Source organism: Anopheles ziemanni, chromosome 2 (genome assembly GCF_943734765.1).
Source record: "Anopheles ziemanni chromosome 2, idAnoZiCoDA_A2_x.2, whole genome shotgun sequence".
Lineage (NCBI taxonomy): Eukaryota > Metazoa > Arthropoda > Insecta > Diptera > Culicidae > Anopheles > Anopheles ziemanni.
This window is the reverse complement of record NC_080705.1, coordinates 2,448,898-2,465,000: the sequence shown is the minus strand read 5'-3', so window position 1 is coordinate 2,465,000 and position 16,103 is coordinate 2,448,898. Positions and strand designations below refer to the sequence as shown.

Sequence of the window (16,103 nt, the reverse complement as noted above, 5' to 3'; positions counted from 1 at the left end):
TCCACATTGGTTACACATCTCATTATTCGACGTTCTTGTTGTGGTGCATCGCCGGACAAAATCGGTGCACGTGATGCACCCTCCGGTTAACCTCAGCGCGGAGGGGGGGAGAAGGAGCAGGAAGTGGACAGTAAATGCATTCCTGGTGCATTCCGGCTTAGCGCGATGCCAGCGGCGTGTAGCACGCGGACACAATCGCGCGTAAACCGTTGGCCACCACCATCACCATCGGATTGCATAATGCATGAGACTGTGCACAAGTGCATAACGAATGCGCGCTTGTCCGATGCACACACACACGTGCGCTCCCGATCTTCTGGTACTGGGACGGACAAGCTTAACCCCCTTGGTAATAAACTCCGCCGAAACGAGAGATGGAAAACGAAAGAAAAACCAACCACGAACGGCTTAAAATAAATGGCTCTCGCTCGGAGGCAATGCAACTGCATTCAATCTTCTTACAAAGATGTGTCGTTGCGGCGGCGGCGTTTGCTAAAAAGTGCGAGCAGCGAGAAGAAAGTGGAATCGTGAACCGACGTATGCGATGTATTTGACGGACAGGATTCATTGGGGACCGTCTCCAAACGGTGAATGGAGTCCGCTGCATTGACCAACCGAACCCGAACCATGTCCCTTCGCCCCCCTCCCCCCGTCGGATCTGTCCTAAGCATTCCTACCAAATCCGGATCACCCGGGACGGTCGGCTTAAGTTTATGATGCAATTTAGATTTAAATATGGAACAATTAATCACTGTAAAGTTTATTTATTGCGGCTAGGCAAAAGGACCCTCCAGACTAACAACAACAACGACGGGGAGGATGCGATTGGAATGGGATGTGTTACGGCTTGTGTAACCGCAAAATAACAGCCAGCCCTCCTACCACCCACCCTCTCCATTCATTTCCTTTGGGGTAAATATTGACCATTTACCCCGTCGAGCGGTGAAAAACAATCGATAAACCTTCCCTTCTCGAGTGCATCCCCGCACAGGTAACCACACTCGGTTCAGTGTTGGGATGTTGTTTGCACAAACGTTGGCCATAGATCGGTTATTTGCATAACGAAGTGGCCGGGATCTCGGATCGGATCGGATTATTGCGCTTCCGAGCGCGCACTTCGCATATGTTCCATCGATTTCTAATGACGTGCACCATTTCCACCTGTGGAAAAATGCGTTGGCGAGTGGCGCAGGGTTTGTTTTCCGAGTGTAACAAAATTAAACCAGATGGAAATTAGTTTGCTCGTTGGTGTGGGTAAATGGTTTTTGTGGACATTTTTATTGCTTTTCGAAGCACTTGGTATTAGTTTGGTCGTGTGGTTGTGGTGACCTGGAATGCAAATTTTATGTAACAGGTAACAAGTTAGGTTCCATTGGTTTATAGCAAGTTAAATATAAACTGTTTTAACATTATTGACATACTTCTTCCCCAAAAGGAAGGCCCGAAATCCTGCGCCATGTTTCCCACCAACTCTCGCGCACCAGCATGGGGTGGTATTGTTGCCGTTGTCACTCGAGGAAATTAGCATATTTTAATTGATTTGATGTAAGCACCAACCACCCGCCAAAGGTTACCACATCGTGTGTAAGATTTTTTTGTGTTCGCTTCATTTCAAAATGTTCTGTTATCTTGTCGTGTTTTTTCCCACTCTTTTTTCCCATTCGGTCTAATGTCATTAACGTAAAGCAAACGAAACGAAATGTCATCACAGTCGTCGCAAGTCTCGAGCCTGTTTGAGCTGGTTTTTTGAACGCTCGTTGAAACAGAACCGAGTCCGACTCTTCTCCTCGCGAAGCCCGTTACGTTACGTTGCTTTTTCGAGGTATTAATTTATGCTAATAGACTGTATAATTTTCAGGGTCATCAACCGGCCCGCTTGCCGGGGTGTCCGCTTAGACATGAGATGGTGTTAAAAAGAAAGAGAGAAAGGGATTTGAAGTAACAAAAAAAAAACGGGAGCCCGGTGGGAGGGTAACATGATGCGTCCCACCCACAAACACTCGACACGGATAGTTTGTTTTTCTGGCAGCAAAAATTGTGTATCCAATAATTCATTTGTCACGATGTCGGAAAATTGTTTTCCCCCGCCTGTTTTAGAGGCGGGTGGCGGGGTGGTAGAAATGTCGCCCACAACACAAGCGAAAGAGACAAGCGCTGGGGAGACACCTGTTTGGGTCCTCTCTCTCGTTATGCTGGGCCAACATGTTGTGCCAGATTACATCGTTCGAAACGAAAGCGACTTTTAATCGCGCATCGGTACGGGGCGGGAAAAGAAGACACCATTTTTCCACGAGATCGTGCCCCATAACTCACTTGCACTTGCACATCCGGTTGTAGGGTGGTAAAGGGGAAAGGGAAGGAGTGGGAACGATCTCACTTTCTTCTCGTTTTCCGACCACGTTCGACCGTGTTGGAGCAATTTTCATTCGGACGGACAGTAGACGCCTCACGACGAGAGCGTCCGATGATAAATCGCTAGGGAAAATATGCCTCGCTAGTCGTTAATCACGGGTACAAATGCGCGGGTCTGGGCCTTTCCTCACACATCCCCCCTCGGCCCTTACTTCCCCGCTTCCCATGGTTGGCGTATCGCACAACGTTTTGTTTCACCACGGGCGTCCGATATCATCTCCATACGGCGGCTCCTATACGAGATAAAGCACCCGAACCGGTGAGAAGCATACACACACACACACACACACACACATACAAGAGATCCTCGACGAGCCCCGGGGTATGGTGATATGCTTTCCGAGGCGCGCGACGCATCTTTCCGAGGTCTCTAATTGTTGTCATTAATTTTCCCCCTAAGCTGCCACTTTCGCCGCGTGTGTGCGCATCTCATCGCTTCCCTCCCTCCTCCTCCTCCTCCGACGAGGGGTTTTTTTTGTGATCCACCTTCACCGCTATCTCATGCGCACTGTGAAAGATCGGTGAAGCGCACTGCTCGGGACCTTGGAGGAGATAAGTTATTGGAAACGGCGTAGCATAACCGTTCATCCTCGCCCGGGGATCGATGATTAACGTCCAATCGAAGGAGAAAAGAGGCACACGCCTCGCTCCGGCGGCTCCAATATTTACGATTTTTTTCCCCACAGTGTCAAGGTAGAATAAATCTACTTAACGCATAGCGTTTGGGTTGAAATTTATGTTGCCCGCAATTTTACAAATTTACAAATAGCAGCAAGATAAAACTATATCGAGTTTACAACCCACTGACTGGTACATTTTAAAGCATGCGTGTTACAACAATTTTGAGCATTTTTGTTTATTTTTCACCTCCCGAATGCCTTCGTACGCCTTTGGGTGGTTTATTTTTAACTTCCTTTCACTTCGATCGCTAAAGTAGGGGTTGATATCATGCGAGACGTGACGGGTGATCCGTGCACAAAAGGTGGGCCTTGTTTCATTCCTCCGTCTGCGTGAGAGGAGTTCGTAAAAAAGGGGATGCTGGCACTGAATCTGTTTTCTTTTGGACCACGTGAGTGTAACAACGGCGCCGTGGCTTAGTTGGTTAAAGCGCCTGTCTAGTAAACAGGAGATCGTGAGTTCGAATCTCGCCGGAGCCTAGTAATCTAAGTTTAAAGATAAGATTACGCAAACGATACTTTTTTACTATTAAAGATTAAGTGTATGATTTGATAATAGTTCTTTCCATTTTATCATACTCTAAGGGCCAGCGACGTACATCTCTTTTTTCAGAACTGATGTTTTACAGCTTGATTCATTCAGACACATGTGACCCTTGAGTTTGTGCTAACAATTTCTATTGACCTACGCATCCCCCCCATCAATTTATGGTTTATTTGTTTTGGATTATTCTTTCCTCGTCACACAGCATGGTGGACCAAAAGGTGGAAGAAACGGTGGGTCCTCACGTATGTGAGGAATAAAAATCGGTCGAGTCAAAAATAAAACAAACATTTACGTTACCTCCCAGGTTGGGCCACGAATCTCAACCTCCTGGGTCATCGGGAAAAGGAAAGCTTGGTACAAATTGTAGGCAGGAGCAGAAACAAAAAGTTGAATAAACAGCAAGCCAACGACGCTCGGAACAGGGGTGGGGAGAACATGTCCAAAGCTGGATGGATTCGTGAGTTAAGTTGGGGCCACCGGGGAAGCCGAGTGAAACTGTAGAACATTGCTTTTTTCGATGTCGGAAGATAGTAAAAAGTTTACAGATGGAAACCGTTGGATAAGGTAAAGGGATGAAGAATGATGAGAGCCTTGATTTGCGACCGGATGGAAATTTGAAACGGCAACTGGAATTGATCAAATCGTTGAGGGTATGGAAGCAATCAACCAATGGCCGTAATTTTTCTTTTCCCCTCTCTAAACGTGTGCCGGCAAAGTGATGGTCTTCAGATAAAAGCTTATATCTTAATGATATCTTTTTGGAGGTTCATAAATTACAGGAGGTATGATTTAAGAGGCAAATTAGCAACTCCACCATAAATGAACGCTTCCGAGCTGCTTGGAGGTTCCGCTGATCAACATCAAAAGTAAACTGGACAGTTTGGGTCGGTTTTGACCAAGTTTTCTGAAACCGAAAAGATGAAAATTAGGTTTCCCTCGGAAGAGTTTAATCATTGCCCGTAAAAACTTTGCATCCGTTTAAATCGCGCAGAGAGTAGGGGACGGTTGTTGGACACAATCTCTCCTAATAAGCTATTTGCATAAACGATACCTGATTGTAAATGAAAAAGTTGAGCGATTAAAGCATCGTAGAAGAGTCTGGGGAAAGATTGGCAAGGCTTTCGATTGCTGCACGCTGGTACACGAACATGTTAATTTATCTCTCCCTGTTCACTCTTTGAGAAAAGAAACATTTAATTTTGCATACTAGACTTCCCTTTCCATGTTTGCGAATAACTAAAAGCTAGTCGAGTTTCAAAAAGAAGCAAGCAACGCAGCTGAAAACGAACCGACCTAACGGAATTGGCAAAATCAATTCGTGAGTGTTGAACGAATTCGTACGGTGGTGGTGCATTCGAGAGGAATCTTTGGGCCAGATCGGATTAGAAATTTTATTGCATCCGATCCGTTCTGATCAGATCCCGTCCGACATTATTGGGGCACAAAAACCCGGTGAACCGGAAATCATGACCTGACTGACTGACTGACAGCTCGGTGACGCCCCGTGGGAGGGAGGCACAGCCGAGCAGGAGTGAGCAACGGAGTGGAAATGTGAGCCGGAAATTAGATTGATTCGGTCGTGTACTTTCCAAATGCGGGAATGTCGATCGGAACACCGGAAGGAGGGGTTGTGGAACAAAACGCCTGGAAACTATCCTGTTGATGGGAAATGCGCAGCTGCAGGTGAAACGAAATGCAACGGGGTTCCTCTTTGAACCTGAGACCTGAACCTATGACGAACCTGAACTGGAAGGTTGGCTTTGGTTGAGGATTTTAATTAAATTTGAAGCTATTTTTTCACCATCTACACCATTTGAACCGCACGGATATAGTCTGTTCTAGTCCTGAACATGCTGTCCGTCTACCAAAACACCGGTGCGACTTGTGCAGGCTGTATTTTCATCGTTTCGAATCGGTCGAAGATAATTCAATAAAATATCGTTATCGAAAGGCAGGTGTTGGATTGGGAAAAAGGGAGCGATTTGATCAAATGTTGTAGGACTCGCTGCCAAAATCCTAACGTGATGGCGTCGCAATGTCGCGGGTTCGAGCGACGAAGTTATTTATGTTAGTCCCCGCGGTGCAGTTTTGGCTGAAAGTAAACATAAATTGCCGATACCTTTCTGCATGTCGACGGATGCGCCCCCATTAGCTTTTATTTGGACTGTCCCTAAATCGTCGCAAGCTCCTTTGGGAGTCGTTAGCGATAAAGCTACCACCCGGCGCGTGTGTGCTGGCGGAAGAATTAAAACAGCGACCTCACCGTGTCGTGTTATGATAACGGATTCTAATCGCCACGACTTGTTGCCAAAATAGAACGCGACGCCAAAGTCCCGTTTCGCGTTCGTTTTGGCGAAGAAATAAAAACATACACACACTCCCGATAAAATCATTTCAAGGGACCCGCGGTCGTTTGGCGGCTTGTTTTTTGGGGGCCGTCAGTCGTGCTGGGGCGGTTTGTCGGTCATCGCTGGAAACTGGTTTACTAAGCAGCGGCTTTGCGGTTCAATCCCACACACACGACGCCGCACGTGTCCGTGGACTTCTGAACCGTTTTTTGATGGGGCAGGGGGAGCCTAAACCAGAAGCACCCCACATGGTCCATGGTTCGTTGACTTGTGCTTCCTTATACGCCACTGTCCAGAACTAACCACCCAAGGGACTCCAAAACGGGCCGCGATTTAATCAATCCTCGGCGGAACGGTGTAGTGGCTCGGAGGATTTATGATTTCCTCCTTCTCCTCTCAGTCAAGATGCGAAACGGGAAGTGATCCCGTTTCGATTGAGGCATTGGATTGTTGGTATTTAGTTGGCACCACCTGGGACGTTGGAAATAGGATGAGTTTTGATAGTTCCTCTCAAGTCGCAACATTGTTGGCTAATCTCATTCATCACGGTCACGGCAGCAGCAAGATGGAGGTAGTTTACGAACTGAAATGCTGGAGATAAATGTCACCGTTTGGATTATCAATCCAAGTTGCAGCCTCAGTCTAGCGTACGTATGGTGTATGTGTTCGGAATGTCTTGAAGTTGAGCTGGTTGGGACTCGGATGTCAGCTATTTCTCACCAGGCCTCTAGCCAACTCTAGGTAGTGGCCTTCAGTTTTACTGCGAAACTAGGCAGTCGGATGACAGTTTGCACACCTTGAATGGCACCGATTTTTCTTCCCAACGACGTCGCTAAACATACCGAGCGTTTAGGTAGGAGACTCGATGTGGTCTAAGACCTTAAACTGGCGACATTATGCAAACGGCAAACGGACAGCATCCATTTCGGGTCAATTCCACTTATCAGCGCGGCCCGGTGGATAAACCCTATGCCGATCGGATGACGATCGAACCATCACCAGCCAGGGGCATTAAACCGCCATTACATCCATTTCGTCAAATCATTGACCGTATTTGACGCAGACAATCCTCACGCCACACGATCCCTTAGTCAGTTGCCTGCTTCGGTGGGGTGGGTATTTTATCTACTGGTGAAACCGTGCCTTGAATGTTGATGGACTTGGACGGAGTGGATAAACCACCCAGCTATCAAAGGTAGTGTCGCACCGATATGGGATACCCGACGTTGGTGATGCTGGGCGAGACAACACACCGCAACCAGAATGACCACGTTAGTGCGCGGGCCATAAAATCTGCTCACTGATTGCATTGACGACCTTCCTGCATATTGCATTCATAATGCAACAGGTCTTTAAGAGTTGCCAATAAATTAGCCCACCGGCATGGGACCGCTTGTTGAATATGATCCCCGGTACTCAAACTCTCGCGTCCATAAGTGTATACCCTGACGATCCCCTTCGACTGCGCCAACTGCTTGGTTGAGAGCGATGGCGCACCGAAGCTTCCATAAATATTCAAATGATCAAAGAGCGCACACTGCAAGAGGCTGTACACACATGTCGTTGAATGTGCATTCCTCGTGCTCGTTCCGCCGGGCTCACGGCTAAATGCATCTACGCAATTGTGAACCGACGCGTAACGCCCAATGGTAATTTTTATGCCGTCGCGAATTGCCATTGCGGAACAATATCGCCGGTAATGGTTTATGAAGACATTATTTTCCAATTGTGCCGAACCCGAATGGGACCTGCGAGACATTGCGCTAATGGAAGGAATTCCCTTTGAATCCATTGAAACTGAGCGAGAGTGAGCCAATCATAGTAGGCAGTAAGTAAAAGGACTAGATCTTAGTAGCCTTCGGAACAAGCTCGTTCATCGTCGCTCGTAAACATAGTTCATTTAATTACTAACCTCGAGCGATCGGATACTTGAGAAATTATGGATGCACGTCCTACTCGTATAAAGGTTAAGTAGTATGACACGAGTCACCATCTCTGTGCTGATCGATTGTGACTTTTGTAAAATTTGAGAACTTACATCCCTGAACCTGCGCTGCATACAATAAGGAGGAAAGGCCCACGCGAGGTTTTCCCACGCGAAACTAACCTGCTGCACCTTCCGCACTCTCAAATTGATTGCACTTGATGACATGCTTCGGCATCGACGAGCAAATTGCCGCCCATTACGACATTCAATTTCGTTCGCTTGGAAGACTGAGGGAAATTCGTGCCACCTACACATCATCGTCTTCCGATCACATCATATCTGAACGGCGTCCCCGAGACCCCGTTAATCAACATCGATGTGTAATGAGCATAGCCAAAAGGAGCGAAGGCAATCACTTCATGGAAAATGGATTATTATGCGCGGGTCGGCAAAAAGGTTAAACCCATTAGTTCCTGCATATACTCCGGCACACAGGTACTCTGTGCTGGTGCTCGAGCATGTAAAATGACGAGTGTTTCGTCGAATGCAGGAGGTAGCATTACAGCTCCGGGCCGAACGTTAAGCACCTTTTGGGAGGCGAGAGCGATACTTGAGGATGGATTGATGGGGTCTCGAAAGGAAGAATACTTTACTGCGAGCTCTTTCGATGGGGCGTTGTTAGGGCGTAGCAGATTACGTCGTTCGGTTGGCCATCGATTTCAGTCGATAGTACTCGTACGGAAAATCGTAAGCTCTCAGTGTGAGGCGACGACATTATTTAAGCGGTTGAGTACAACAATCACCCAGACAACGGCAAGTGGATAAGTAGTATGTACTCAGCGTTTCTATGCTGTCTTACTTATTGAGAGGCTTTGGCGTACATCTTTGATGTCCGATACTTATCCGCACAACTTGTTTTCTACCATCCGCAAAATTTCATCAATGTATAACATTAGCTAAAACGGATGTGGCATTCAATCTAGTTATTATTCCACAATAGTTTCCTCGTCATCATGTTCAGCACGTGATACTGCAACATTTTGAAATTACTTTAATTGCTGTCCCTCACTCAATCCCAATGCGTGTTTTGGCTCAAACCAATTCTGCCTGCTACTACTGATCGATGGATAGAGAGAGCGCATGGTAGAACGCCCGTGGAAATTTTTAATTGAATTTTCCCACCAGTAAACCCGTTCCGTGCATTTCAATCAATTACGTGACGAAAACACATGCACGACCGAGCACGACACTTGCGTGTCGATGCTGGTCAGCTTCCAGACGGCCGACCGCCACCGGTTCGGGATTGGGAAGTTTAATCGGAAACGGTCATATTCCGATCATGTTTTTCATCCTCCCGATCCGAAAAACACCCCCCGGATGGAAAGCATCCTCGTCCTCATGCTCCCTGAGGCAGGCAAGTGTCGGGGACGGTCATCATTCCGCTTTTACCAGCGTCATCACTCATCAGTATGCTCGTAAACGTTCCGGCCGGTTCTGGCTCTGGGAAGCGGCTCGCCGCCATGGCGACAGTGGTATGGTGGAAAACGTGTGTAATTTTTCCTTCACGTCGAGTCGAGACACCTTGGCTTGCCTTGGCTGGACTCATAAATCCCAGCTCTTGACTCGCCGTTTCGATCGGCGTTTGGTCGATCGGGCAGACAGACGGATCAATATTTATAATTGCACCGTAACTTGAGTGGACAGTCGGTTTTCCCTGCTCTTAGAGGATACGTTCGCTTGTAACCCTTTCCAGTTACAAATCTCTTCCCGTTGACCCTTCCCGAATCAAAGCGCACGTGAGTTAACGTAACGATTATGGTTGTTTGAACTCAGATTTGGGATCTTACCTTGTTGTCCACAATTCTATTTATAATTTTTTATTTTACTCCAAGGATTCAAATGGCTTACATTATGAAATGAGAATGTTTTCCATTATTCAGCAAGCTTCTTAATGGTTACTGTAAATAAGTTGCCTGATAAGAATTGCACTTAACTCACCATTTTGTCGTAATGGACTTCTTTGCAATTTTCTGGTCCTTGCATTCATGTATTGTTTCTTTTAATAATGGGCCTTGCTATATCTGGACGAACGACGAAATTATAAATCCTTGAGAGGACAACCGAGCTATTGATAAGGTCTAGTGGGTCCTGTCCAAAGAAAGGTTACTATAGAGGCAAAAGAAGGCTAGTATAAGGTACCCATATCGTAGTTCGTGTCCTTGCTGTCGAAAAAGGGCATATTGACTGGGAACTGGTTTGTTGTGGCAAGATTCATCGATTCAAATCAACGAAACACTTCACCTTCGGCCATATTACGACGCAGGTATTAACCGATACTACGACTTGGGACCTTAATTACAAGGTGTTCGACTGGCTGGTATTGTTTATGGTTTTGTTTTTTCCCCTTCGTCCGTTACTTTTGTGTGATAGTGTTCCCAGAGCGGTTATCATCAATCAGCTATAAGACATGGAGCGAAAACAAAACTAGTGAATGAATTCGTTTTGAATAATTATGCTAAATAATGAATCGAAAATGAACCTTGGCGTAGAGGCGACGATGGCTTGGTGCAACCGTTTCATCCAAAATTACAATCATCAGGCTGTGGTCAGGTGATAAAGATCGCTCGTTTCGTCGTTGAAATATGAAACCCCCCCCCTTTCCGCCGATCAGGTCAATTGCAACCTTCATAATTGGGGATGGATGGAAAATTCATCACAAACCGACAATGTGAGAACCTGGATGCGACGGTCACATTGCACCGATTAATTTTCAGCTTAATTAAAACACGAATAATTTCTGTCATTAGACTTTTAAGCGACCGGAACTCGCCGATAGCGACCGTCACCGCCTCCTCTTGAGGTCGCATTTTGAAGCCGGTCAAACCGTTGACAAACACCCGGCAGGTGTTCACCCTCCCTCCATAGTCCTTAGTCGGCATTTGCCCCGCGGCCCACTGACGACACACTCTCGGCTCTTTAAGCTTTAATGACGGTGATAAAAACAGCAATCACTAATTGACGATAAATGCCGCGTACCGCAAACGCGAGTCGACTGAAGGCTTCTGGAATTGAGCCTGGAAAACCGGACAATTATGGCGCTCCCGGGACGTGGTTTTCACTCTCTTTCCTTCCGAAGGCTGGTCATCAACATGAAGCACATGCTTACTTGTTCGAAGTTGAAACCTAACGGGTCGTAGCCAGTGCTCCCTCCTTGGAGAGCTTCTTCTCGGGTTTCGACCACAGGAATGTGTATGCTTTTCAACTGGAAAATTCACCTCCGCTTTGTTGTCTCGGGCTGGCAGAAGTTCCAGTCTTGCATTCCAAAGTTTAATCAGAGCATGAACGAGTGAGTGTTAAACGAGGAAAATACCCAATCCAGTCCCAATGGAAACCCATTGTCGCATGTCACTTCCAGAAGGCGATCTAACGGAGAAGGACCGGAGAATGGTTCGTCAAACACGACAAGCAAACGGTCTTTAAGATCACGCTTCTGGAGATCTTCGGGGTGAAACCGATGTTATGTTTAAATACCCATTTCCTCCGCGGCCCGTTTAAGTGTGTTTAAGAGTGTGTTCAAACTCTCCCGTCACCGCCTCAACGCGATGCTGACCATTATTGCACAACCCATGATCGCAGGTGATTTACGATCCCGTTCTGCCAACAGTCTGCCGGCGCAGACACACTCACTAAATCTTGTTGTGATCCACGTCCGGCTCAACTATGTGACATCCGTAAGTATGGTCGCAAAAGTGACGGCTAGAGTCGCGCCAGACGTCGCCGGAAAGGTCAGACGCCTCTTTGTGCGATCATGCTCGAGAGACGATCGCGCGCGAGACAACACAAGAAAACCCCCCTTATTGGTTGGGTACAGTTAGAATTCGCGCATGAACAACCCAACACGGGGAACAGATCTAGTGATTGTTGTTTGGACAGAGTTGCACTTTCCAAGACGAGGCTTAGCGAAAAGTGGAAAGTCAACAGTGTGGTTTCATCCCGTTCGTAGGCTTTAATCTGGCCATTGTCGACTGGCAAACTGTCATAATGATCGTTACAGCCGATCGTTGCAATCTCGAAAACGATCATAAACGATAATTATGATAATCCTCTTGAGACGCCTTCCCGGTATCTCGAACGAATCAACTCGGTTGATCAGCGAAACTGAATCGAAGATAAAACGGTGTATAAAGACGCTAGGCCGCAAAGATCGCCGGGGGTTGGAAAAAGTTGCCCACTTTATTAACGGGCGGGACTCGTTTGAAGGATGTTGATTCAATTAAAATTGTACCGTTCTTCGTCGCTCATGTAGCGAACAGACGGTTCCCTACCCTGGCGCTTTCCTTAAACCTTGGCTTCTGGTTTCTCGCTCATGCGATGGGAACCGCTTGCTAGCTAACAAACCGGGGCCGAAAATGATTTATGATAGTTAACTGCACGCCGATCGGGCGACAGAATGCGTTTGCTTTTTTTAGTATTGCACCGCACCGAGGGTCGCCTTCGAATGGCGACGACGGGATGAACGTAAAATCACGCCGATATCGATGACAGTATCGCAATCAGGTGGAATTCTATTAAATTGTAACATTGTCTAGGTTGCGGGTCCCAACGTTTCCCAATCATGGGGCAAACGCCAACACCGGCCGAACGTTTGTTTCGATTAACGCTGAATTGCAGATTTAAGGCTTATCGTTCCGTCGGACAGGGTGGAGGGAAGAGAGAGGGCTGCATTGGATTGGATGCAGCATAAATCAAACGATCTCCAAGCTAACTTTTGCGTCGAGATGCCGCAAACCGTACAAACGTGGGCCTCTCGTTATATGAGTGTGGGAAATTGAACACACAAAGTGTTGTAAAATGGGATACTGGTGGAGGGCTGGCGGGGGGTAGCGGGTGATGAAGGGCAGAGATAGAATGCGTCACTTTTGCCGCCGATATTAGGAATGCGCATATGATACGAGCTTATAACCCTTCGGTGATTGATGGTTGCGACAACAGGAATGGCCACCTGATGGGAATGAGGTGGGAAAAAAGAGAAAAGATCAGGGGGAAGAGGGAGAGATGAAAACATTGATCTTGCTGGGATTGGAAAAGCAGAGGGTGGGTTTTTTTTCTGTTTGTCGTGTCACCTTCATAGGCGCTTTTGAACGATGCTTCCCTTTTTTTACCGAAGCCAAGCGTTCAGCCATAAATATTGACATGGAAAAGGTTTTGACACGGCTGTGTAATTTTTATCCCGCCGCTTTTCCTCCCATTTACATGACGTTTTCCGTCCAGCATCGAACAGGGAAAGTGAAAACCAATGGTGAATGGTCTCTCCTCTGGTGTTCACCTTTGGGAGAACTTTCACTGAAAAATTCATCCACACACTGTTTGAAAAATGTCAATGCACCACCTTATGCATCAACGTTGAACTGCATATACGGGGGGTTGCATTAGATTTTCATGTCACACCCCCCATGTTCATGAAAGGATCGCTCATTTTTCCTTCATCCATTCATCCATCCACCACTTATTTGCCTATTTATCATAATAGTAACAGTTTTTCCTTTCTCCATTTTTTCTCTCTTCGCAGGTAAGTGACTCACTTTGTTCGTGTGCGTTTACGTCTGCCCTTGCATCTCATTCCCCGAGGGTTACAATTTCCCTTCACCGGTGCAACGCGGGCATTTGCTTGCCGCGAGCAAGTTTTCTTCTCGGTTGCGTTCACTGCACCTTACCGTAAGTAATCGTCTGTCTTCGCGTCTGCTGTTATGGTACATCATCACCATCACCATCATCATCATCTTGGTGTGTCGTCAATGGTCATCGACAATCTTCGAGCAGGCTATTTGTGCTGGCCAGTGAAGATGTTTATGGTGCGCTTTTCTTCTCCCCTTTCGGCGAAGTTGCGACAAGCCACTTTTGGCCTTTGGGAGCGTTTTTTCCCACAACCCCTTTTTTCTCAAGGGCTTTTCACTTTGCACGAAACGGCCTTGCCGAAAAGACGAAACGATTTATACGGTGGAGAATGATTTGATGGCTCAAGTTTGTTTCTTTTTCCTTTTTCCACCGGTGCATGCATCGATGATGATGATGAGATGCACTTTTGCGTCGCCGTCGTCGATGATCATTTCACTTTCGCGTTTTTCCCCCGGCGTCCGGAAGATTAATGACGTTTCCTCGCCGACGACGACGACGCACGGATTGACTTCAATGGAATGGAACACGATTTATGGCCCGAGAGAGGTCCGATGAATGCATTCGCGGACGCTCGTGAAGGCGGAATGCATCAAACATCATCGCCGTCACTATCGGCGTCGTCACCGGCAATCGGTAGTGGTCATGTTCGACCTGTTCCTCCCGGAGCTGCTCTGCGCCATCTCGCCCCTTGACGGACGGTGGCAGATGAGAGGATGGATGAGATGCTGATCTCGCCCGATGCATCCCGACGGAAAGCGAAAACCGTCCGTGACCGTGTAGCAAGTTAGTGAAAGTCATGTTTGACACTGAAAGTGCACCGGCATGGCACGAGAAACCGGATCAGCGGAAGCCGCATTGCAACCGGTTTGGGTGCTGTTTGATAGATTGCTGTGTAATTTGGCAATACGTTGATGCAAGTGAAAGTGGTTACGGGTGACGACAAGGGGAAAAAAAGCTGAATCTTTTTATGCAAACACGTTAGGCTAAAAATAAATGATAGAGAGATTGATTGGAAAATCGGTTAGAACACACTTCTCGACCGAAATGAAGTGTAAACCGCTCTGTTTATTGAATCACAAAAACTCTAACGAACAAGTTCTTGGGAGTAAATAAAACAGTCTGCCATATGATTGAGGAAATCCTCTCGGCCCTGCAAATATTAACGTAATTAATGTAATTAGAAACGGCCGTAAAGATTTGGTCCCGGGCAAGGGTTATCGCGTTCGTGAAGCGCTCTCCCTATCTCATCTGCCTATTTTCACATTCCTCGGCATCTTCTGGTTGGGATCAATTAGCGTCCATTCCACCACAACCAACACACGCAGTCCCAAAACTGTGGTCGGGCGGAAGTGAACGATTTTTTCATTTTAAGAAAGAGTTAGAACTCAAGAAGAAGTTCTGGTTAAAATCTGCCTTTAATATTGTCCACGTCTTTTTTAAATTAGTGACGGACGGCTCCTTCGCTTCCCATTCAGCTTCTCATTCGTCAACCCGGTTGTGAATGTGTTTCAGCGAACACGACTGCTGCAGCAGTGGATGCTTGAAATTGAAATTAATGAATGAAATTAATTCACTTCAATCTTGGACCGGCGGAGCATTTAAAATCTTATCGACCGAAATGAAGTGTAAACCCGCGTTGCACATTTTTCGGTCTTTCTCTTCATTTGCAGGTCTTCGGCACGGGTTAGGGGTTTTTCTCATGTTCGCGTTCCGTTATCGCGAACATTAGGTTTTATTCATTTCTTTTAGCACTTACAGGGAAAGCATGTGCAGTTTGTGAAAGAAAGGATGAACATAAAAACGTACGTTTAAATGACCGCACGGCGCGAGAACATGGGTTGTTCGGGTCACCGTTCGGTTGATGAGGATATCGCTAATTATAGTTACACGCTCGAGTTCGTACCCGCTCGAGCACGGCCATGTCCCGCTGTCCATTTCAACAGACTTCCGGTCCGCGTGAGCGATGGCATAAGATGTTTTAAATTTTTAAACGCCTTCGCGAGAATGAGCGAGTCGTACCGAGCCTTCCACCACGGATTAGGTTCATCGCGATTAGCGCGTGCGTGCTTTGTCGTGTCACGTAGAGAAATGCTAATTAAACTCTTTCTTTCATTATTCCATAGAAGTCCTTTAGTAGTACCAATTTAATTGAAATTGCTTTATGCTTCTTACAGCAGCATTTGAAACTTATCATGTTTTCAATGACCACTCGACAAAGGATGCATGCACAACAAAGCAAAAGAGTACGCCAGCAGAGAAGTTTCGTTCTAATTGAATTCGCACTCGCCCCGTATAGTGGGAAGTAGTAGGAGTTGCTATGAATAATGGACCCGACTCGCATGTGACATATTCTTCCTAGTTCTCGCCAGTTAGGCCTGTAGTCGCGATGTTCGGTAGCAGAACAGAACAGAACAGTCATGCAATGAAAAGCGATGAAACAAGATGCGGGACATTGTTATTTTCGTTTCCATGCAGCTAGCTATGCGAAAATCCATTTGACAATGTACCGCTGTTCC

At 46.7% G+C, this 16,103-nt stretch overlaps 1 protein-coding gene and 1 non-coding gene across 3 annotated transcripts in view; both read left to right on the top strand.

Moving 5' to 3' along the window:
• Positions 1–16,103, top strand: part of LOC131281379 (probable G-protein coupled receptor Mth-like 1) — a 135,006-nt gene that overhangs the window by 72,061 nt on the left and 46,842 nt on the right. The gene's annotated exons all lie outside the window — the stretch shown is intronic.
• Trnat-agu (transfer RNA threonine (anticodon AGU)) lies at positions 3,496–3,569 on the top strand. The gene has a single exon. It is a non-coding gene; the product is annotated as a tRNA-Thr (tRNA).